This window comes from Canis lupus, chromosome 2 (assembly GCF_011100685.1).
Source record: "Canis lupus familiaris isolate Mischka breed German Shepherd chromosome 2, alternate assembly UU_Cfam_GSD_1.0, whole genome shotgun sequence".
In the NCBI taxonomy this organism is placed as follows: Eukaryota; Metazoa; Chordata; class Mammalia; order Carnivora; family Canidae; genus Canis; species Canis lupus.
The window spans coordinates 68894419-68917514 of NC_049223.1; the positions used below are offsets into that span (position 1 = coordinate 68894419).

Genomic DNA, 23096 nt, shown 5'->3' on the forward strand with positions numbered 1-23096 from the left:
GTGACATGTTACATGGCAAAAGGGACTTTGCAGAGGGGACTAAATTCGGGAGCTTGAGATGGGGAAATTAGCCTGGGTTATCCAGGTGGGCCTGGTATAATCACAGGGGACCTTGTAATAAAGAGACAGGAGGGACAAAAAGAGCAGGTGTGGCGGCAGAGCAGCAGTGGGAGTGATGATGCCAGTGCCGGGAGAGGCCACAGCCCAGGAGGGCGGGCGGTCTCTGGAAGCTGGCAAAGGGGAAGAACAGATTCTCCCCTAGAGGCTCTAGAAGGAATTCACCCTATCGATTCCTTGATTTTAGCCCCCACTGGTCTCATTTTGGGCTCCTCACCTAAAATGTGGCAAGAAAAAAAATTGCGTGGTTTTCAGGCCCTAAATTCACAGTAATCTGTATAGTAGCCACGAGAAATGAATACAACCTCTCTGGGCCTCATCTCACTGGTTCTGAGTTGAGAGCAACAGGAACCTTTGCCGTAGAGACTTGTGTAAGGGTTCACTGCGCACAGGCAGCGGTGTGGAGCGGCGGTCGCCGGGCACCAGCAAGTCGGACACTCACATCCTCATACACACTCATCCTTAGCAATAATTTAATATTTAAGAAAAGTCAGAATGGTCATCATGGGAAAAATCAGGGCTTTGTCAGACATCCTTATGCTTGTCTTGTCATCTGGTACTGGTTTTGGTTTGAGTCACATATCCATGCAGGAGGCTACTAACGGGCTTAAATCTTAAAATTACAAATAATATTAGTTATAAAAAATGACCACAATAAACGTGTGCTGGTGTGGTTATTTTGGCAAAGGAACACACAAGGGGGAGGAAAAGAAGAAGCCTGATCCTTCTAGGAGAGGTGTGTGTGTGTGTGCGTGCGTGCGTGTGTGTGTGTGTGTGTGTGTCTAGATTGGGTAGGGCTTTTTTTGTTTTTTAAATATTTTATTTATTTATTTGACAGAGAGAGCACAAGCAGGGGGAGCAGCAGAGGGAGGGGGGGAAGCAGACTCCCCGCTGAGCAGGGACCAACCCACCGAGGGGCAGGGCTCAATCCCAGGATCCCAGGATCATGTCCTGAGGCAAAGACAGACGCTTAACCCATTGAGACTGGGTACTTTTGTTTCGTTTCATTTAACTATGATCTGAATCACCAGACATTTGAGGAAAATCTTTAACAGGACAGAGAAAGACCAAGATAAACAGAAAAATGTTCCAGAGGCAACTTGGGCTGGGCTTTGAGGGATGAATAGGAGTTCGAAGATGAGCTTTGAGTGGGAGATCTTGGGCAGAGGTGGGAGAGGAAGAAAAATTGGGACTCCAGGCAGAGGGGTTGACATGAGCAAAGGTGAGGAGTGGGCATGGCCAAAGGTCCGTTCTGGGTCCACAGTAAATAATTAGTGGGGCCCAAGGGTTCTCCTGTGAAGAAGAGCAGTAAGAAATAGAAAGGCAGGTGAAGGGCTGGCCTGAATCTAGGCTGAGGAGCTTGGACTCCATCCCAAAGGCAGTGGGGTCCCTGATGGGTTTAAGCAAGGTTGTGATATGGACTGATTGGCGTCCATGCCCTCCAATTAAAACACATTTGAGATGAATAAAAAGTACATTTTTTTCTTATAATAGATTCAAACCACTCATAACAAAATAGAGTAAAATCATTCTTTTAAATTACGTAGAGGAGCTATGGACTTCTGTATTAGAATATAGCTACTGCAACAAAGACTCCCAAATGACAATGTCTTAGAAGATGGAAGTTTCCTTTTCTCCACAGGCCATCCAGAGCTGGCCAGGTGGCTCTGCAATCATCAGGAAGCCAGAATTCTGCTTGGGTGGAAGAGTATCCTGGTCATGAGCACAGGTTCTAGCGCCAGGCTGCTTGGCCTGAAGTGGACCAGCTGATCCCATGTAGCTGCAAGGGAGCCTGAGGGATAGGCTGTCTCTCTGGGTAGCCATGTACCTGGTGGGAGGGCAGGTGGCTCCTGAGCTAACAGTGTCTGGCACCGTGCCCAACTGTGAAAGATGAGAAGTTTAGCAAAGGTACCTTCCCTCCAGAGTTTGGTTAGATACCCATTGCCAGCTCTTCTTTCTCATGCCATTAATTTTATGAAATAGCTCCTGACTCCTGCTGTGTAAGATGAGACATCCTTTATCATACGTGCCCTCCCCCCTCCTAAATCTTCTTGCTAAACCACTACATGTGAATCTAGTTCTGTCTCCACAGTGAAAATGTTCTGGTGTTTGTGTGTTGTCCATCTCTGAATTTCAAAAATTGAAAATAAATGAAGTGTTTTTTAAACATATTATGATTATGTAAACATTATTCTCCACAGAGCTAACTAGCATCCAGGGACCCGTAGAGAAGGAACTATAATCTTATGATTTTCAATGCTGCCTGAAGGGAAATGCTCCCGGCTTTAAGTGCAAATGTATTTTCCTACACTCCCTCAACATTCAAAGTCATGTTATGTTTTAATTCACTTCATATTTGGACCAAGGCCTTCTCATACAAGTTCTTGCTCTCCTGGAGTTTCTCATTGCTTTACTCTTTTCTTCTTGAGAAAAGAAACATATGTCTTTTTAATTAGGTCATTAAAATCTCCCAGTTTCTTAATTACATTATTTGTTGAATGAAGCCCATTTTCTTCTTGAAGACACTTTTCTCCAAACCCTCTGACTTCCTGTTCTAATTTTGACTGATGGCTTTATGGACCTCTGGCATTTCTATTCATTACACTTGTGGGTCAGTTCTTCTGTTGGGTGAATCTGGTCTCTCTTTCTTGGGTTTTGTCTCTGTTTTGCTGGAGTATATCTTCAAATAACATTTTTAAAGGGGATGCATGGAAGGAAAGCCTTCTGAATCTTTGCATGTCTGAAAATGCTTTTAATTTGTTCTTATTCTTCCTGAGTTGGGGAGACCAATCTGCAGACTTCATTTTAGGGCATGCGGAAAGTGGCCAGATGGGCAAGTAGACACCCAGGTTTCCGCCCTGGGCCAACATAAGGAGTGATTTCCTCTAGACACCAATGCCCTGAGTAGAAATTCTGGTCCTTTTGAAAAAGATCACTCCAGAGCACCCGGGTGGCTCAGTTGGTTAAGTGTTTGCTTTCGTCTCAGGTCATGATCCCCGGCTCCTGGGATTAAACCCCATGTTGGGCTCCCCACTCAGCAGGGAGCCTTCTTTTCCCCTTGCCAGTGCTCTCTCACTCTCCTACTCTCAAATAAATAAATAAAATCTTTAAAAAGAAAAAGATCACTCAAATTCTTTAGAAAGTGGTTCTTTCTCACCTTTTTAAAAATTATTAGAGCAGGGGAGGGGCAGAAAGAAAGGGAGACAAGCAGACTCTGCACCCAGCATGGAGCACAATGTGGGCCTTGATCTCACAATCCTGAGATCATGACCTGAGCCAAAATCAAGAGTCAGAAGCTTAACCGCTTAACCGACTGCGACACCTAGGTACCCCTCTTGCTTTTTAATCTCCCTTCTCTGTATTGTTCTTGTTTGCTGGGGATTGTTAGTGGTGGATGCTGGCTGGTTATTCATTAAACAGGCCTTTCCTTGAATTATTTCCTAACTGGTTATTCTCATACCACCATCTCAATTTTTGCCATATCTTGTTACTACCTGTATTAATATTTACCCTTTTTAAATGTATTTTTAATGACTGAAACAAGACAGATCAAAAACCACAGCTTCTATAAGAACCATTTGTTCTTGCCAGTCTCCTACTCTCCTTGAACTTGACCTTGGCTTCTTGCCAGGCCTTGTGTTTAGGAGCAGGGTCTCCGGAGACATCCTTATTGATGACAGTTGTGTCCAAGGGGATATCCATAGAGTACCTTGTGAGCATGAAGTGACTGTAGTTATAAACTTTCACAAAAGATTTGATCTTTGACCTCTTGGTGATTTTCTTCTTACCCATGGCAGCTGTCACTTCGTGGGAATAGCAGTCAATTGCAGCCACCAGAGCTTGGCTGTAGGGATGGTCTGAGGTGCCATCGTCAATGTTCTTCACAATGACTGCTGTAGTGTCTGGCCAGGACCTGCACCACCACCACCTTCTGGGGGTTTCATGAACTCCCCCATCTGGACACCAGTCAGTGGAGCCTACAACAGGAAGAATATTGACTTATGGTATTATTCTTGTTTAAATTAAACTAGCATTTAAACAATGCTAGTCCTACCCTATAGCTATCAAATTGCAAGTTTGATGTTACAGTTGTACCTTCTGTTGTTTGTCATGATGTGTTTTATTTTCTGATCTATATACATAACTATTAAGATACAGAAGTTTATTTATTTACTACCAAATAACATCCACAGCAATGGTGCATGTGCCATACTTCGCAAAATACTTCTCAAATTAATTACTGTGTTGATTACCGGCCAATCAACTGCTTGAGCTTTCTCCCAGTGTGGGCCTCCAAGGGAGTCTCCTTTCAATAGCCCCTCTCCTCCTTGGCCTGATTCTGACATGCTGGGAATAAAATAAAAGAGTAATTATTATTGGTGATGTAAAGTGATGACTGCAAAGGCCTCAGCTTAGAGTGGGAGCTGTGGGACCCGCCAACTGAACCTCCATCACTGACTGGAAGCAGATGGTTGGGCCCTCCTCCCCCAGAGGGGGGCTCTCAGTTCCAGCCCTGCCTCTCCTGTCCCCTCGGGGTGGCATGTGACTATAACAATCAAGCATCTTGGGCTCAGGTATGTGTTCAGAGAGCAGACAGTCCATATCTTATCCAAATTCCTCCATAAAGTAGAAAAAGAGGGAAAACTACCCATTGCATTTTATGTGGGTAGTAAATATTCAATCTGGACAAGGAAGTTTGAGACAAGAAGATTTGAGGTCAATCTCAATTATGGACATAGATTCAAATATCCTAAATAGAAAGTTGTCAAATTACATACAGCAACATATTTAAAAATGCATAACGACCAAGTTGGGTTTATTACAGAAATGCAAGACTATTTCAACACTAGAAAATTATTATTATTTTTAAAAGATTTTATTTATTCATAGACACAGAGAGAGAGAGAGAGAGAGAGAGAGAGGCAGAGACACAGGCAGAGGGAGAAGCAGGCTCCATGCAGGGAGCCCGACGTGGGACTCCATCCTAGGTCTCCAGGATCACACCCTGGGCTGAAGGCGGCGCTAAACCGCTGAGCCACCTGGGCTGCCCAAAAATCGTCATTTTAAGTCTCAGCCACCTGAGTGGCTCAGTCCGTGAAGCATTAGACTTGGTTTCAGCTCAGGTCATGGTCTCAGGTTGGTGAGATCAAGCCCAAGGTGGGACAGTCAGCATGGAGTCTGCTTGGATTTCTCTTCACTCTTCCTTCACCCTTCCCCTCTACTCCTTCCCTCCGTTCACACATGTTCTCTCTCTAAAATAAATAAATAAAATCCTTTAAAAAAATTATCATTTTAAAAGATTTGCTTATTTATTTATTTTAGAGAGAGAGAGAAAGTGAACAGGGGGAGGGGCAGAAGAAGAGGGAGCGAGAATCTCAAACAGACTCTGCACTGAGCAGGGCTCTATCCCCCCATCTTGAGATCATGACCCCAGAGGAAACCAACAGCTGGATGCTTAACCAACTGAGCCACCCAGGGGCCCTTATTATTTTAAGTCTCAACATTAACAGATTAAAAGACACAAATATCCTACAATCACATAAAACAGATGGAGAAAGTGCATTTGATAAAATTAAGCAGTTTATAAAAATTCTTGGCAAACTAGGAATAGGAGGGAACTTCCTTAATGTGATACGTCGGTAAAGGGTATCTTTCTAAAACCTGCAGTAAAGGCACCACTTTATGATAAAAATGTAAAGAATTTCCTTTAGAGTGAGAAACCTAAAAAGGATATTCATTACCTCTGTTGCTGTTCAAAGCTATCCTGGATGTCTTAGCCTGTGCACTAAGGAAAACAAAGGGAATAAATGGTACAAACCTTTGGAAAGGAAGAAACAGAATGGTCATCATATATTTGTAACATGTAATTTACATGTTACAACATGTAATTGTCTACCTAAAAAAATTGAAGAGGTTCTACAGGCAAGGTATTAAAATTATTGAGAGGATTCATGTTGAGAAGTAATTTTCCATGGGTCAATTGCATTTCTGGATGCTTTGCAGAGACTCTACCCTTTTATTTGAGATTATCTTTTTTTTTTTTTTTTTTTGGACAATCTCTTCAAGGATGTTTGTATGTCATCCATCTTCAGATCATAGAATAAATATTTCCCTCCAGAGCAGAAGGCAGATTTGCTTATTGTCCAGTTTATGGAAGATAGCATCCCTCTCTATAGCCAGTTCCTTTTATAAGGCACCGGGCTGCCTCTGTTGGCAGAGCACACAACTCTTGATCTCAGGGTCATGAGTTCAAGCCCCATGTTGGTTGTCGAGATTACTTAAGAAAAAAAACAACAACAGATAGTTAAATCAGTTCCTTCCAACAAATGGTGCAAAAATAGGTTTTCCATGTGGAAAAAAAAGAGAACTGCACTCCTATATCACCCTGATTGCTAAAGTTAGTGCAAAAGGATACTAAAGATGAGAAAGCTTAAAACTTCTATTTATTTATTTTTAAAGATTTTATTTATTCATGAGAGACACACACACACACAGAGAGAGAGAGAGAGAGGCAGAGACACAGGCAGAGGGAGAAGCAGGCTCCATGCAGGGAGCCTGATGCAGGACTCGATCCTGGGACTCCAGGATTACACCCTGGGCTGAAGACAGGCTCCAAATCGCTGAGCCTTCTAGGGATCCCTTAAAAATTTTTAATAAAAATATTTTCTAGGGGATCCCTGGGTGGCTCAGCAGTTTAGTGCCTGCCTTTGGGGCAGGGCGTGATCCTGGAGACCCGGGATCAAGTCCCACATCGGGCTCCCTGCATGGAGCCTGCTTCTCCCTCTGCCTGTGTCTTTGCCTCTCTCTCTCTGTCTCTCATGAATAAATAAATAAAATCTTTAAAAATATATATATATATATTTTCTAGACCTCACAATACAAAGATTTTTCTTTTTTTTAAGATTTTATTTATTTATTCATGAGAGAGAGAGACAGGCAGAGGGAGAAGCAGGCTCCACGCAGGGAGCCCGACATGGGACTCGATCCTGGGTCCCCAGGATCACACCCTAGGCCCAGGCTGCCCACAATATGAAGACTTCTTAACCAAGTTTAAGAAGGACAAGCAATAAAGAAAATACTGATAGATTTGACTACATTAAAATTCCAAAGTATTGTACAGCAAAAATATTACAAAATCCAAGGCACACGTATAATGAATACAACAGACAAAGCATTAGTATCCACGCCGCACAAGGACGACCTACAGATCAATAAGAAGATCCCAAACAACAGAAAAAAAAGTATATGCTTGGGATGCCTGGGTGGCTCAGTGGTTGAGCATCTGCCTTCCACTCAAGGTGTGACCCAGGGTCCTGGATCAAGTCCCACATAGGGCTCCCTGCAGGGAGCTGCTTCTCCCTCTGCCCATGTCTTTGCCTCTTTCTCTGTGTCTCTCATGAATAAATAAATAAAATCTTAAAAAAAAAAAAGCATAAGCTATAAATAGGTAAACAAAACAACCATATGTGAAATGATGTTTAACCCTACTTGTAATTATTGGAATGCAAATTAAAACAACAGTGAGATAGAATTTTGCATCTCAAGTTGGCAGCACTAACATATCCTGTCCGACTATATTATGTGTTGAGGAATATGTGGGACAACAGGCACTCTTGTTAATCCTAAAGAGAGTTTAAATTATAAACACTTTGAAAAGCAATTTGGCAATATCTAGTAAAGTCTAGCATGTGCATGCATACTCTCCAACCTAGCAATTCAATTCTGGAAATAAATCCTAACTCTTGACAGGTACAAGAATGTTCATTACAACACCATGTAGAGTGAAAAAGTTGGAAACAACAGAATAATGTACAAGTTAATCTTGTTAAAGCTACAAAGGACACAGTTAAGATGAATGCACTGGAGGGACACATATTAATTGACAGGCTACCCCTAACATTTACGAGGCCCAAGGCAAGGGTAATCTGGGGGCTGAGGGCCCACTTCTATTTTCTTCCCACTCTGGTTCCATTCCACATAGTGAGGAACGGCACACACGTATACACACACTCATGTAGATACTTCAGCCTATTTGTCTGAACTCTGTCTACTAACCCCACCCTCCCACAACCAGCCACCCTGGCCACCTCTTAGGATTAGAGTGTGTATGGCTGTGTGGTCATCTGATGAAGAAAACTCTAGAGAAATCACTGCCCTGGCCTTGGAAATAGTCTCTGGGCCTTGGGGGTAGAGGAATTCTAGGATTCATGGTTTAGAAGAAGGAGAGAAGGATTGTGAGTGGGTATGGACTCCTTACCCCATGGAGGAGGGCCAGGGTGGGGGTCTTGGGTCCCAGCTGCCTGAGTCTAAGTGAGGTGCTATTTGTTAACACAGACAAACCTCACACGTAAAGTCGTACAGTAAAGGCAGAGAGACATGTGGTATGTGATGCATTATGTGAACCTTCAAAACAAAAAACTACTATGGACTGCTCAAGGATGTGTACGAGCGGAGCAAAGTTATAAAAGCTTGCATGGGGGGATGCCTGGGTGGCTCAGCTGTTGAGTGTCTGCCTTTGGCTCAGGCTCAGGGTGTGATCCTGGGGACCGGAGATCGGGTCCCACATCAGGCTCCCTGCATGGAGTCTGCTTCTCCCTCTGCCTGTGTCTCCGCCTCTCTCTCTCTCTTTCTGTGTCTCTCATGAATAAATAAATAAAATCTTTAAAAAAAAAAAAAAGCTTTCATGGGAAGGACAGACCATGTGGGGCAGCAGGGCAGACTAGGCACTCTGAAAAGCCTCCCTCTCCCAGAGAGCCAGATGCTGGAGGGGGAAAAAAACAAAACATAATTTTTTATTTTATTGCTAGTTTTCTAGGAAATTAAATCTCTAAAGAGACAAAACAAAATCATGAGGCCAACCCAGAGCTATGAGGGGTATACATTTAGAGTAGTCCTATCCATAAGGTACCTGCAGGTTCAGAACCACAACTGGAGGGGTGGGGGAAGCTGATGAGGCAAGAGCAGGATAGGGAGACCAACCTGAGGTTCCTAGGTTGAACAGGGACCCTGCAAGTAAGTTCAAATGGTTTCAGGTACACCACTCTCCCCAGCACTCGGATACAACTATCTCAAAATTTAAAAAAAAAAATGTGTTTAAATCACCTCCAGCACCTATATTAAAAGAACTTCCAAGAGGCGCCCAGGTGGTTCAGTTGGTTAAGTGTCTGCCTTCGACTCAGGTCCCTGATCCTGAGGTCCTGGGATTGAGCCTTACATCAGGCTCCTTGCTCAGTAGGGAGTCAGCCTCTCCCTTTCCCTCTGTCTCCCCTCCCCTGCCACCGCCCCACTCATGCGTGCTCTCTCACTCTCTCTCTCTCAAATAAAAAAAAAATAAAATCTTAAAATAAATAGGGGATCCCTGGGTGGCTCAGTGGTTTAGCCCCTGCCTTCAGCCCAGGGTGTGATCCTGGAGTCCCAGGATCGAGTCCCACGTTGGGCTCCCTGCATGGAGCCTGCTTCTCCCTCTGCCTGTGTCTCTGCCTCTCTCTCTCTCTCCCTGTGTCTCTCATGAATGAATAAATAAAATCTTAAAAAAAAAAAAACTTTAAATAAATAAATAAAAAATAAAAGAACTTCCAAGCATGCACTTTGGAAAGCAGAAAAATGATCAAAGGAGTGTTGAGAAAAAGCCATGGTAAACACGTAGGAAATTCTAAACAAACTCTTACTGCTTGGCAGGAGCGTTGAGATACTGAGTAATACTGATAAGCTTTGCTAAGGTGCAAGGTAAGATTTTAAAGGAGTTACTCTAAGAATAGGAACAGGGTCAATGACTTCTATACCAGGAGGCAGAAAAAGTGGAATAAGAAACAGTCTACTTTTAAAAAGGCAAGGATATGGGCAGCCAGGGTGGCTCAGCGGTTTAGCGCAGCCTTTGGCCCAGGGTGTGATCCTGGAGACCCGGGATCAAGTCCCACGCCGGGCTCCCGGCATGAGGCCTGCTCCTCCTTCAGCCTGTATCTGTGCCTTTCTCTCTCTCTGTCTCTCATGAATAAATAAAATCTTAAAAAAAAAAATAAAAAGGCAAGGATAGAAACCGAAAAGCAGAGCAAAGATGGGACAAATGGAAAGCAAAAGTTAATGTGGTAGGGACACCTGGGTGGCTCAGTTGGTTAAGCATCTGCCTTTGGGTCAGGTCATGATCCTCAAGGTCCTGAGATCGAATTCCGCTTTGGGCTCCCTGCCCACGGGGAGCCTGCTTCTCCCTCTCCTGCCTGCTTATCCTCTCTCCACTCTCTCTCTCTCAAATAAATAAGTAATATCTTTTTAAAAAAGAAGAACTTAAAATAAATAAATTAATTAATTTAAAAAAAAAAGAAGAACTTACTCCCATATGTTTGGAGATTTAAAAACATACCTCTGGGGACACCTGGGTGGCCCAGTGGTTGAGCGTCTGCCTTTGGCTCAGGGTGTGATCCCAGGGTCTAGGATCGAGTCCCACATCAGGCTTCCTGCATGGAGCCTGTGTCTCTGCCTCTCTCTCTGTTTCTCATGAATAAATAAATAAATAATAAAATAAAATAAAATAAATAAAAAATAAATAAAACATACCTCTGGAGACAACCTAAATGTTCATCAACAGCTGAATGCATGAATAAGTTGTAGTATATTCATACAATGGGAGGCTACACACCAAAACACATTCTACACAAGCACATACATACCCTATTTTAACTGGCAATAACTAGAGGAACCTCACAGACAGAATGTTGAGCGAAAGAAGGGAAAGAGTAAATACTCTGTAATTCTGTTTGCATGAAACTTAAAAGCAGACAAAATTAATCCACAGTGACAGGAGTCAGAATGATGGCTTCCTTTGGGACGATGGGGGTGATTACTGACAGGGATGCTGTTCTCACTTGTTCTCATTTAGAAAATAAAGAAGAGGGATGCCTGGGTGGCTCAGTGGTTGAGCATCTGTCTTTGGCTCAGGTCATGATCCCCACAGGGAGCCTGTTTCTCCCTCTGTCTGTGCCTCTGCCTTTCTCTGTGTCTCTCAAGAGTAAATAAATAAAAGCTTTAATAAAAAAAAAAAAGAAAGAAAGAAAGAAAGAAAAAGGAAAAGAAAAAAGAACCAGAGAATAAATCAGGATGAAGCAGAGAATAAGCAGGATGAAGAAATGATGAAGTAAGAGCAAAACTTAATAAAACAGTAAACAAAGATACAACCGAGAGGATTAACGAAGCCAAAAGTGAGTTATTTGAAAAGATTAATTTACATATAAAAAAGAAAAGACAGAAAACAAGTAAAGATTCTTTTTAAAGATTTTATTTATTCATGAGAGGCACAGATAGAGAGGCAGAGACACAGGCAGAGGGAGAAGCAGGCTTCCCGTAGGGAGCCTGATGCGGAACTCAATCCCAGGACCCTGGGGTCACTACCTGAGCCAAAGGCAGACGCTCAATCACTGAGCCACCCAGGCGCCTCAAACAAGTAAATATTAAGAATGAAAGGATATGATCACTACACATTTAGGAGAGATTTAAAAGAACAATCTGAACAACTATTTTTTTTAAAGATTGTATTTATTTGAGAGAGAGAGAGCGTGAGCACAAGCAGAGGGAGTGGCTGGCAGAGGGAGAGGGAGAAGCAGACTCCCCACTGAGCAGGGGACCCAATGTGGACTCATTCCCAGGACCCTGAGATTATGACCTGAGCCTAAGACAACCACTTAACCAACTCAGCCACCCAGGCACCCCGAACAACTATTTTTTTCTTTTAAATCTTTTTTTTTTTTTTTTTTTTTATTTATTTATGATAGTCACAGAGAGAGAGAGAGGCAGAGACACAGGCAGAGGGAGAAGCAGGCTCCATGCACCGGGAGCCCGACGTGGGATTCGATCCCGGGTCTCCAGGATCGGGCCCTGGGCCAAAGGCAGGCGCCAAACCACTGTGCCACCCAGGGATCCCAACTATTTTTTTCTTAATGTGTCTGTTTTATTAGTCATTTTCTTTATCGATCATTTGTGTTGGTTCTTTGTTTTCTGTTTTATTGATTTTTTTTCTCTTATCTTTATTATTTTCTGCTCTTGGGCAGGGCGGCATTATTATGTGGTCTTTCTCTGGTGTCCTAAGTTGAATGTTCAAGTCACATGTGCAATCTTTATTAAGGTGCAATTTTTAATATAGGCATTTAAGAGGATGCACATCCCTTCAAAGATTGTTTTATCTGCACTTAAATTTCAAGACGTAACACTTTATCAGACAGCTCTCGTGTTTTGTATTTTTTTCTTTGTTCCATTAAGTATTTAGAAGTTTGATTTTAATTTTCAAACATAGGGACACCTGGGTGGCTCAGCGGTTGAGCGTCTGCCTTCAGTTCAGTGCGTGATCCTGTAGTCCCTGGATCGAGTCCCACGTCGGGCTCCCTGCATGGAGCCTGCTTCTCCCTCTGCCTGTGTCTCTGCCTCTCTCTGTATGTCTCTCATGAATGAATAAATAAAATCTTTAAAAAAATTTTTTTAAATAGTTTTCAAACATAAGTTTACCTTTTTTGTTAGTTTTCTCATTTCAATGGATTGTGGTCATAGAAAATGGCCTATGTGATATCAGTTCACTCCTTGGCAGACTTGCTTCATGACCTACTATGGGAACAATTTCTGTAAATGTTCTCATACTGGATGAAAAGAATGCCAATTTTTCTGTTTGATCAAGCTTCTTAATCGTGTTATTCAAATATTCTACATATGTACTAATCATATGGCCACTTGATTTAGTAACTATGGAGAAAGGAAAGATAAGATCCTCAGGAGGATTATAGATCCAACCATGTCTCTTTGAAATTGTCTCAAATTTCATTTCCTATCAGGAGTCATCAGACTGTGGTCTGTGAACCAAATTTGGCCCACTCCTTGTTTTTGTAAATAAAGTTTTATTGGAACACAGCCATGGTCTTTTGTTTATGCATTCTCTATGACTTTTTTCTTACTACAATGACAAAGTTAAGTAGTTGAGACAGAGGCTGTCTTCAATGTCTAAAATATTTACTATCTGTCCTTTTATACTTTTTTTTTTAAGATTCTATTTATGTATTTGATAGAGAGCACAAGCAGGGAAAGCAGCAGAGGGAGAAGCAGGCTCTCTCCTGAGCAGGGAGCTACTCAGGCGCCATCCCAAGACCCTGCGTCCCAGGACTATGGGATCAGGACCTGAGCACAAGGCAAATACTTAACCAACTGAGCCACCCAGGTGCCCCCTATCTGTCCTTTTATAGGAGAAGTTTGCTGACTCTGCTTCATATAACTGAGGGCTAGTTAGGCAGGGGCTAGGTTCAAAGAGGTTCAGAATTATATCTTCCTGGTAATATTTTTCTTAAATGTTAAATCATATGTAATGACTCTCTTATCCATAATTATGCCTTTTGACTTAAAGTACATTTTGTCTGATATTTATAAAGCTCTGCTAGCTCCCTTTGGCTTAGTATTTGCCTGCTGGGCTTATTAGAAATGCTTTCAGCTTCAAGTAACAAAACCTAACTACGGTGGCTGAAACAAACTGGGGTATGTTTTCTTTAAGTAACAAAAATCCCAAAGTCAGGCCATTGCCGGCATTATCTTAGTTGCTCTGTGATACCATCAGTACCCAGGCCTGCTGTGTGTCTCTTCTCCATCAGCATTAGCTTGGTGGCTTTTGTGCTCACGGTTATGTCAAGATTGCCAAAAGTCTGCTACATTTGAGGCATTGTGTTCATGCACCAGGCAGAAGGGAAATAAAAAAAGCACTTCCCAGATTTCCCTTTACATCCCAGTTTCCAGAACCAGGACATATGAGCATCTTTTCCCTAATCGTTGACAGAGAGAAAAGAGGCTCTACGATTGGCTTAGAGCAAATCATGATTCATCCTTTGCGGCCAGTACTTTGACATCACAAGAAATAAACTGGGGGTGGGGTACAGACACTCCTCCTGGATAACAGATTTCTGCCAAGTCCCAGAAAAAAAAAATTGGACTTCAGAAGCAAAGTGCAAAAGGTTTCCAGCACACCATTGGTCAGACCATGATGGTGTCTGTTATACCTGGGGGGTCTTTCTTCATATCTCTGCTTTCAGTATTTCCATAGCTTTGTTCTATTTTATTTATCTTTTTCTTAAGATTTCATTTATTTATTCATGAGAGATACAGAGAGAGAGAGAGAGGCAGAGACACAGGCAGAGGGAGAAGCCAGCTCCATGCAGGGAGCCCAATGTGGGACTCGATCCTGGGTCTCCAGGATCATGCCCTGGGCTGAAGGCAGCGCTCAACCGCTGAGCCACCCAGGCATCCCCATAGCGTTTAGATATGTCTCTCATGAACAGTGAGTGGACAGCTCGATTATGTGTTTTCTTTCCCTCTGATAATCTAGCAACTGGTGAAACCAGTCCCTTTACATTGGTTGTGATTAGCAGCATTAAAATTTTTTTTTCATTTAAAATTTTATTCCTAAATCCTCTTTTGTGTTTTCCACTTACCACGTGTATCATCAATAGTTACCTATTGCTATGTAGCAAATTACCCCCAAACTGAGCATTTCAAAACAACAAACATGTATTATGTCACCTAATTTCTTCGGGACAGGAATCAGGGAATGGTGTAGCCAGGCAATTCTGGCACAGGCTGTCTGAGAGGGTGCAGTGGAGCTGCAGCCATCTGAAGGGTCTGTTGAGGATCTACTTCCAAGTCCATTCCCACGGCTAGGGGCAGGAGGCTTCAGCTCCTCACCCCATGAACTTCTCCATGCCTGTGACATAGCCTCCCCCGAGTGAGTGATCTGAGAGAGATAGCACACACAGAGAGAGCATTCAGAATGAAAGCCATGGGTCTTTTCTATTAGGGTTGCCAGATTTAGCCAATAAAAATACAAGATGCCCAGTTAAATTTAAATTTCAGATAATACTTCAGTATTTGCACAGGATATATTTACACTAAGAACTTATTCATTGCTTATTCAAAATTTAAATTTGACTGGTCTTGATTTTTCTCTGGCAACCCTATTTATAACCTGGCCTTGGAAGCAAAGCTGGCTCCATAATTCATGGTGTCCCTTATTAAAAAAAAATTTGAGGAATCTCTCTCTCTCTCTCTCTTTTTTTTTTTTTTTTTAGATTTTATTTATTTATTTGAGAGAGAGAGTGTACATGAGCAGGGGAATGGGCAGAGGGAGAGGGAGAAGGAAACTGCCTGCTGAGCAGGGAGCCCAAGATGGGGGACAGGGTTCAACTTCAGGAGGCAGAAGCGTAAGCGACTGAGCCACCCAGGCACCCCCCAAAATTAATAGGAATTTCCAATTAGCGAAAGCAGAGCACTAACCCAAGCATGGAGCCCTTCTGGGGACAGTGCCCCTTTGTGAAGGCATGGGTTGTATTCCCCGAAAGCCAGTCCTGCTTGGAAGTGACATACCATCACTTGTACCATGTTCTTTGGCACAGGAACAAGTCACTAAAGCTCCACCCACACATTTTGGGCGGGGACTTCACATGGGCATAGGTCCCAGGAGGCAGAGATCATTGGGCCCATCTTGGAAACCGGCAGCCACACCACGCTTTTCCTTTGCTTCTTTTATTTGTCATTTCCTGCTGGAGGTGGACGGATTGGAATGTCTTCATTCCCTTTGTTTCCTCTCTGCAGGTTTAGAATACATTCTATTTCTGTTTTTTCATTAGTCATCCTTAAATTTTTAACATGCACACATCCACTTCACAGAGTCTAAAGTTAATCAATATCCTCCTCTAGGACAACCAAGGACCTTAGAATACTTTTAAACTCTGATCATAGCTTCCTGCCTATAATTTGATTATTCCCTAAGTTTTTAGTCTTACCTTGTTTATTTTATTCCTTAAATCAGTCTGTAAAATTGTTCTTATAAAGTCCATGGTCATTTGAATTTCCCAAGCTTAATCATTCTTCTTCTCTCCACTTCTTGCAAGCTACTTCTTCCTTTTGGGTTCATTTCCTGGGTTTTTCCTATTATCTTCCTTTGACGTCTTGCCAGAACCAAAGATCTCTATGGTGTTTTAACTGATTTAAAATTTACTTTTATTTTTGTTATTCAAAGATTTTATTTATTTATTTGAGAGAGAGCACGAGTGAGGGTTTGGGGGAGAGGGAGAGGGAGAAGCAGAAGCAGACTCCCCGCTGAGTGCAGAGCCTGATGTAGGACTCGATCCCAGGACCTGGGGATTATGATCTGAGCCAAAAGCAGACACTTAACCAACTAAGCCACCTAGGTGCCCCTTAAGTGATTTTTTTTTAAACTTGGGTGCATCTCCAGTCCAATCCTACCTTTTGTTCCTGACACTGTACAGATTGTGCTAATAATTTGTTTATTTTATTGAGGCTTTTAAATGAATTTACTAAGCTTTTTAAAGAAAGTCCAACTTTTTTTTTGGTTTCCATAGAGTTCCTTCCTGCTTTATTATTTCCTTTTTTCTGCTCTCTGAATTTTCTGATGGTCTTTTCCTAAGGTCTGGAGTCAGACACTTATTTCATTGTTGCCAATCCTTCCTGTTTTTAATAAATGCATTTCAGGCTAGAATTTTCCCTTAGCTTTTAATTTTCCTTTAGCTTTATTGTTATTCAGTTTTAAATATCTTGCAATTTCCATTATAATGTTCTCCTTATCTCATGAATTATTTAGAAATAAGAATTTAAGTTACAAACATACTGGATTTCCTTGGCCAATGTTTTATTGTTGGTTTCTAATTTTATTATATTGGGATTAGAGAACACAGCAGTGATATTGATTCTTTGAAAAAACTGTAGACTTTTCTGGATGCCACCTATGTGGTATATTTTTTTAGTTTTCCATTTGAGCTTGAAAACAATAGGTATTCTGTGGGAGGAGGGGGGAGCTGTGAAGTTTATGTTTATCTAGTAGATGAAGTTCCTTAATTATATTGTTCAAACTTCCCTATCCTTACTAATGTTTTGCTTCTTGAGCCACTGGTTTTAGGAAAGTTTAATCAACGTTTCCCATTTTGTTTATAGATTCATGACTTTCTCCTTACAGGAGATCTGCCAGATTTGCTCTATATGTCTCACCAAAATAAATATAAGTTCATGAGACATACAAATTCATGACTATTATCTCTTCTTGGCAGATGTTTTCTTTTATGATTGTATTGGTTAGGATCGGGCTGATTTTACAAAGACTTTAAAAACAGTGCTTTAAATAAGAGAGTGTATTTTTGTTCACTTAAAAGTCCACAGCCCCTCGGGGGTTCCTGTGGGGTTTCAGTAAATGGGGACCTCAGCAGGAGATGAGACAGAGGGAAAAGAGAGGGGTTGAGGTATTTATTTCTCAGCTCCTTCTTCTTGAGGTCACCATTGCTCTAGCAGCTCTTTCCATCTGAGTACTGGTCACCTCTGCCTCCCTTTGACCCTGCAGGCTTAGAGGTGAAGCTTTGCTGCTGCTGCTGCTCCCTTAGGATCTTGCATTCTCTCCTGTGACTCCCCCACACCCTGCTTTGTCATTAGTCTTTTTTGGAAATAAACTCTGCCCTAATTCCCCTAATTAGAAGATGCCATCTGTTTCCTGTTGGGACCCTGAGTGATGCAGGCTGCATCGTCTTAAGTCATTGATTGTGAATACCTATAGGGCAAGCGTGCACAGGCCCCACCACTCCCTATTCTCCGACTCCTGGCTGACTCTTAGATCTGCCTGTTTTCAAAGACAACTGAGGCTGATACTCTGAGTTAATGGCCCCAGGATAAGACAGCCACCACTTCAGGTCTCCAGAGCATTGTCCTGCCATGGGGAAAGGAACTACCCAAAGCTCATCAGTAATACCCACCTTGTCCATTTCAACACATGCTCAGTGTGACTCTTGGTCCTATGGCCAGAGCTGCCTTTCCCTGGATAAACTCCGTATCTTGGGGTCATGGGAACTCACTTTTGTCTGAGGATGCTTTACTACTTTAGATGGGTCAATACTTTCACCTAATGTCTGTTGGCTTCTGCAGGACCGCATTAGCCTGGTCCCTTTAAGGGGACTTTGGGGGGATCCCTGGGTGGCTCAGCAGTTTGGCGCCTGCCTTTGGCCCAGGACGCGGTACTGGGGTCCTGGGATCAAATCCCGCATCGGGCTCCCAGCGTGGAGCCTGTTTCTCCCTCTGCCTGTGTCTCTGCCTCTCTCTCTCTCAGTGTCTATCATCAATCAATCAATCAATCTTTAAAAATTAAGACTTTGGACATCTTTGCTCTCATTCCTCACATACCAATTTCTTCTGTCCGACTCTCAGTGGGCCCAGCTTGTTTCTCTCATTTCCTCATTATTAGGGAAATTCTCAATGTAGGGCTCACAGAGATAGCACAGATCACTGTTCCCATTTTACAGACTGAGAAACTGAGGTTCAGAGAGGAAAGTGAATTTCGGGGAGTCCAGGGGAGCTGGAATTCGAGCCTGGGTCTGTCTGGCTCTGAGTTAGAGGCTTTCCAAGGGAGGTGTGTGTTTGGGGAGACAGGGAGGCCTGAGTGGAGGCAGGGAGGCAGGATGGTGGGTGAGGGAAACAAACCTCAGAGCCAAAGCCCTCCTGGCCAGGCAGGGGCACAACATCTGGGTGAGAGGGCCAGAAGGCCAACAGGCTGAGATCTATTCCCAGTTCTGCCCTTTGCTTCTCTGTCCCCTTGGGCCAGTCTCCAGGCAGCACAGAGCAGTTATGAGAGAATATATGTAAAATACGCAGTACACAGCAGCTGCTCGGTTCCAGGAGTCGGCTTGGGTCCCTCCTCTTCCCGCTCTCTGGGCTGCACAGGGTGCCTGGTGGATTCAGCCACTAGGGGGCCCTGCTGCCAAGGGTGACCAGGCCTCTGGGCCCTGCCAGTGTCCATCCATTCATTCACTGATTCCTCCACTCTGCCAACAAACAGCTCCTATATTTTTTCTGGGCCCAGTAGTCTTTGGGGTGATCCTGAGAGCAGAAGGGGCAAGGCACAGCCCTGTTCTTGAGAAGCCTACAGTCAGGAAGGGATACTGTGGCGGATGGAGAAAGTGGGGTTGGGGTGGGAACCCAGAGCACTGAACACGATGACAATGACAGTACAGAGTCAGGAAGGCTTCTCAGAGAAGGCTTTTGAATTTGACTTTGCCAGGATGAGCCGTGATCCAGCTCCCACTGCACAGACGCCGATCCCTCCCTGCAGTCCCAGGCCAAGTTGACCTGAGTGTTCATAACCCACTTCACTCCTCCTCCTGCCAGGTGTGTCCCTGACCACTAACTTCTGTAAGCCCCAAACTTCAGGTCCGGTCATGTGTGCAGAGTTGGAGGTCACAGAGCCTGCTTTGGGTACAGGATGAAGAGGGGCTGCTTGCGCACAGGACAGAGTGTAGGGAAAACCCAGGCTCTGGAGCCTGACAACTGAAGTTCTCTACCACTTCCTAGCAGTGAGTCCCTGGGCCTCATTTTCCTCCCTGTAAGTGCGGGATAATAACGGTCCTTACCAATTGTGCATATGTCTAGTATGGCTCACGTGGCACCCATCTCTCTCCCCTATAAAGTGACATATGCTGTTAACCATCTCATCGCCCATCTCAAGGATCCTACTCTTGAGGGCCTAATTGGACTCGGCCTTGCTTCACTTTGGAAAGAGACTGCCTCCCAGGTTAGTGTCATAGCCACAGAATTTTCATCAAGTGGGTGGAATTCTAGAAGTTATCCTCCTCCCAGGGCTCAGCAACGAGGGAGAAGGCGGGAGGAGGGGTGGTGTTAGGAATCTTTGACCTACAAAGGGTATCTCTCTAACTTGTTCTACAAATTCATAGGAAGGCAGTGTGGTCTGTGTCCAGCTGGACTGGTTCGCAGCTGTGCTACCTAACAAGTCACCTCCCCTCCCTGACTCTCAACTTCCTTGTCTGTCAAATGGCAGTAGCAGTAGTCCCTAGCTGTGGGGGACACTGTTCTGCCATCTGCTCAGCTTTGCTCCCTTCCTCTGGAACAATAGCCCTCTCCTTTTTTGGGGATCTGTTCCTCCTCCAAACACTGTTTCAGCAAGGATAGTCCCTGCTCCTATGATCCTGTCCCCTGGCCCTAGGTGATTGGCCCACAGGTGGGCACCTGACTCCAGCCGGGACAATCAGAAGCCTTTCCTGATCTGTTCTGTTTTGTTTTGAATTAAAACTGAGAAAATGCCTGTGTCCTTCCTCATGGCAGTTAGTCTGTCGAGACAAAGGCGGGGAAAGAATGGGATAGTCAGTAGTCCCAGAAGTATTTGGGTCCCTGGTCTGGCTGTGCTTGGGCCACTAGCTCTGCTTACAATCTAGAAGTTCGCCTCTCCCTGAGCTTCTGAAAGTCACCTCTCGGGTTGGCATTGGTTTCTAAAGATATACTTTCTCACGGGGATGTGCATAGCATCAAATGAGCTAAAGCGTGTGAAGTGCCCAGCCCAAGTCCTGGCCCACTGCAGGCTCAGTAAAGCACAAATCCCTTTCCCTTAATAGGCACCAGGCAAGGATGGGGGTTTGGCAAGATACCAGGAAGATGTGAGGCATCAGTACTTGAGAAGCGATGTAACCCAGCAGCTCCGGGAAGACGAGAGTCAGGTGCCTCGGACCCCACAGAGCCCCACAGGAGACCACAAGGAATGCCCAAGCAGAACCTCAGGTGGATAGGAAAGGATGGGGCTGAGAAAAAAATTTCCTGCCTCATCCCTTTGTGGGAGCAAAGGTTGTCCGCAGGTACTCTGTCTCTGTCAAGGAGGTATGTTAGAGTTCCTGGTGGACCAGAAGATGGGGTCCAGGAAAGCCTTTTCAGAGGAGGAATATCTGAGCTGAGTTTTTAAGGATGAATGAGTTTTTCAAACAGGGAAAGGACTTGGGAAGCGACACTGGACTATCACTATGGATCACCCACTATGGTTAATCCAATACTGATTAGTGTGAGGATTCAGACTGCCTGGGTTTGAATCCTGCATCAACCAACCTTCAGACTCTTCTAGGCTCCTGTTCCTTATCTGCAAAATAAGGGAAGAGGAATTTGTCCGTTTCTAGTATTAAATGAGATCATATATGTGAAGCAGTCAAGAGTGCTAGCAGAAGGCTGTGGTTGAAACGCTCCATAAGTGTTTAGCTCATTATGACAATCCTTTGCATTATCAAGTCCAACGCCCCTAAAATGATTATAGCCGTTACCATTTATTGAGCTCTTAATATGTTCCAAACATTGTGCTCGATGCTTGGGATGCTTTGTCTCCCACAATCCTCCCAACACCCCCAGGCGAGGAAAATTACCAACCCCATTAAAGAGGAAAACAGAGGCTCTGGGACCAGGATTCCGCACGGCCAGCATGGCCAGCGTAACCAACTGAGCAGGGGTCAAACCCAGGTCCGCCTTAAGACCCAAGCCCCTGGCCCAGAGAGAGGGAGCCCTGGGCCCCAGGACGCACAGCGGGGACAGGGATGAGATTGCCCCGTGGGCCGCGAGGCGCGCCTCCCTTGCTGCCCCCAACAGCAGCGATCCAGCCGGGCTGAGGGAGGTCCCCGAGGCTCTGGCCAGCCCAGCCCCCGCCCCAGGGCGGGCTTGGGGCTCCTCGGGGTGGCGGCCCAACTGAGGAAGGGCTGGGCCCTCCTCGGGCCGCGCCTCCCGGCAGGGTTGACAGAGCCGCGCCCCAGTTCCCCTCCCTTCCCCACCCCGCACGGCCTCTGCCAAAGGTCCTTGTAGAAAATTCCAGGCGGGACGAGGGTTTTTCCAGCGGGTGGAAGCAGCCGGCGCGGCCCGCGGCCCAGGCCGCACCGAGGGGCAGGAGGGCGGGAGCCCCCCCCCCGCTCCCCCCCCCCCCCCCCCCCCGGCCCGGGACCCGCGCGCCCCTGTCCCCGGGGCCCCCGCCGGCCTTGGCTCCTGGGGGACGGGCGGGCCGGCCAGGGGAGCGGGCTCGGGACGTCCTGGCAAACAGGAAATGAGACAAAGGCGGCCGCTTATCGGGAGCCCCGCATTCCTTTCAGGTGATGCCGGCCCCGAGGGGCTGCCTGCCTGCCCCGGAGGAGCACCTCCCGCCGCCCCCCGCCCCGCGAGCTCCCCCTGCCCTGCGTCCGTGGGGCGGGGGGCGGGGGTCGCGGCTGCTCCCCGGGGAGCCCCGGGCCCCAGGCGCGGCCCCCCTGGGCTCCCGGAGAGGAAGGGACGCCAGCGCCTGGAGGGCTGGGCTGGGCGGGGGTCTCGGGAGCCGCCCGGAGAACGGGGCACAGTCACTCACCATTGCACAACCGGTAACGCCGTGCCAGGTGTGGGGACAGGGACCCCCGATGAACCAGACCCAGTCCCTGCCCTCGAGGGGCTTCCACCCCGGGGAAGAAGGCAGACACTCAGAATCGTGAACCACTGGGTGAAAGGGCAGGGCCAGATGAGTCCAGGAGGGAGGCGGGGCGCCGGGTTTGGGAAAGCATGGGGCCCTTGCACAACACCTGGCACATCAGCAGCCCCCTCAGGTCCTATCTGCATGAAGGAATCCTGGAGTTGGCTTTGAAGTGACATGGGACAAGGGGTGGGTGGAATGGAAGGGCATCTAGACTGGGGAACGCATGTGCAAATGCCTGTCAGTCCGCATGTGTGCCTGACAGTTGGGGAGCAGTGAGGACTCCGCAGTTGCCTACACACTGGGTGAAGAAGCTCTGGTGAGGAGGCTGATGGGGTGGGTCCTGATGGCCTTGAAGGGTGGGCTGAGGACTTGGCTTATTTTGCTGGCACTGGGAGCCTGGGACTAGGGAGAGGGCTCAGAGAGGCAGGTCCAGTATGGCCTAGGCACCGGGTGGGTGGGGTAGGGTGGGGTGGGGTGGGGGGAGGTGAGCTTCGCCTGGGTGGCTTGGAGAGGCTGATCTGCAGAGACAGAGGCTCCAGCCTCTGTGGGGCTGTGCCCCCCTTGCCTGCTGGGCACCGGCGCCAGTTCTGCTGATTGGTGGGTCAGGCTTCCCCCACCAGGCAGCGCTGACTCAGCGTCTGAAAGGTGGTTCCCACGGGCCCATGTCTCTCTGGGGGCCAAAGGCCATGCCATCCATCCGTGCCCCACCTCCGAGTGG

At 45.7% G+C, this 23096-nt stretch overlaps 1 long non-coding RNA gene across 1 annotated transcript; it reads right to left on the reverse strand.

Moving 5' to 3' along the window:
- Positions 1 to 1106: 1106 nt before the first annotated feature.
- LOC106557744 lies at positions 1107 to 22750 on the reverse strand. The gene is made up of 3 exons (XR_005355070.1): positions 22277 to 22750; positions 4371 to 4464; positions 1107 to 4094 (listed from the first exon to the last, which is right to left on the reverse strand). It is a non-coding gene; the product is annotated as an uncharacterized LOC106557744 (long non-coding RNA).
- Between the last annotated feature and the right edge of the window lie 346 nt (positions 22751 to 23096).